This window comes from Aplysia californica, unplaced genomic scaffold (genome assembly GCF_000002075.1).
Source record: "Aplysia californica isolate F4 #8 unplaced genomic scaffold, AplCal3.0 scaffold00490, whole genome shotgun sequence".
NCBI classification, from domain to species: Eukaryota; Metazoa; Mollusca; class Gastropoda; order Aplysiida; family Aplysiidae; genus Aplysia; species Aplysia californica.
Genome location: NW_004797760.1, coordinates 11,539 through 13,393, shown reverse-complemented (window position 1 = coordinate 13,393; position 1,855 = coordinate 11,539).

Below are 1,855 nucleotides of genomic sequence, written 5' to 3'. Positions count from 1 at the left end.
TGACCGTCAAAGATTAGTTATTTCCTTAGCTTAAGAGTCCGTGGTAACTGAAGATTTACATTTGTTAAGCCTTTAATTAACGCTTTTCATAAAAATCCACACAGACATGAGTTCTTTAATGGGTATGGAAGGTGTTGTGCCAAAAAACAAAAATTTGATAAAAATTCACAAACCTGCGGAAAAATGCAAGTTTCTTCACTTTGATTATTTTGACGAGAGCCTGATTCCACCACGCTGCCTCACATATATATCATCTACAGGCGTATTTACCACGAACATTTCCCATAGGGACATTCGATGCCGTGTTATCTTATACTTCTCTTAGCTATTGCAAAAATAGACAGTTATCATCATAACTACCACTACCACCATCATCATCTGCTGCATCATTGTTATTAGTGTACCGTGAGAGACAGAATGAAAATAATGTGGAGATTTGGACATCATCATCATCATCATCGTCATCACCATCACCACCACCATCATCACCACAACCACCAATAGTAAAAGCAGCCGAAATAAGAGGTTAATATAAATGTAATTTTTATTATCAATATCATTACCATCATCATTATTACTATATTATTATCAATATCATTACCATCATCATTGTTACTATAACAATTATCATCATTTCATTAGTAATAGCAGCAGTAGTACAAGTAATACATGTGGTACAAGCTTACCATTAGAACGAGGACGTGGGGGTGAGAAAAATGTGAATACACCTCTCTCGTCCTGCAGCAGGGGGCAGGAGGCCCATCAAGGGTATAAGCCTACCTTCCCAACAAACCCAGGGGCCAGGGAAGCAATGCCCTAATGACCACCGATAGCCCAGTTTGGCCCAGTCAACCCAATAATAATGACTGGCAATCAGCTGCGTAGTTATATTTCCGATTCACGGACCAGCGGCCAGTGCAGATATTGAGGGGGTGGGAGGGGAGGGGGGTGTAGGAAGCTCACTGGTGGAGGAGTGAACGAAAGAGATTTGTTTGTTGTTCCAGTAAGTTTAGTTTTCGTAAGCGTTTTACGGCACTTGCAACACAATAAGGTCATATAAATGCCGAAGAGTAGAGGTGTTACAAGAGAGTAACAAACTTTAAAAAAGAAGGAGGAGAGATCAGGACGATAGATGTTAGATAGGAAAGAAGAAGCAAACCACAACTGAGCATCCGCAAACAACCCACTTGTTCCAGTAAAGAGTATTATTACATCGTCACAATAACGGACAGACAGACAGACAGACAGACAGACAGACAGACAGACAGACAGACAGACAGACTGGAACAATAGAGGGAACAAACAGGGGATGGACCTACCAATAGCAGTCTCCCATCACCAACAAATGAAAGATGTAGGGTTGGGTTGGGTTTTTTGTTTTTGTTTGGAAAAAAAAGAAAAAAAAGAGAAGCTCCTCGACACACTACTTAACTTACAGTTGTTTAGGACTTCGAAAAAGCAAGAAAGATAAACAAACACGACAGAAGGAACAAAAAGGAAGATCTATCAGTAGCGCCTTCAAAGTAACAGCAAGGAGGGTGTATGAAGTCATGGGTCGAAGGAGGAAGAGTGCGCGATTGTAAACCCAGTACTCCACTACAAACAAAAGAACAGTAATGGCCTATACGTTCTTATACAGATCTCTGACTGTCTAGGTAACGGCCAACTATTCTGTAGATGAGTTGTGACACAATGCAAGAAGCCTCTCGCACCGACACATCACGGTTCTTTAGTTTGTGCCTTACTTTCCATTGTCCGCAACTAACTGACAATAGTGACAAAACAGCCGGCAAACTATTTTGTCGTTGTGCTGTAATGCAGTTCACCGGGATTAAGAAATGAGAGGCGGGGAGGG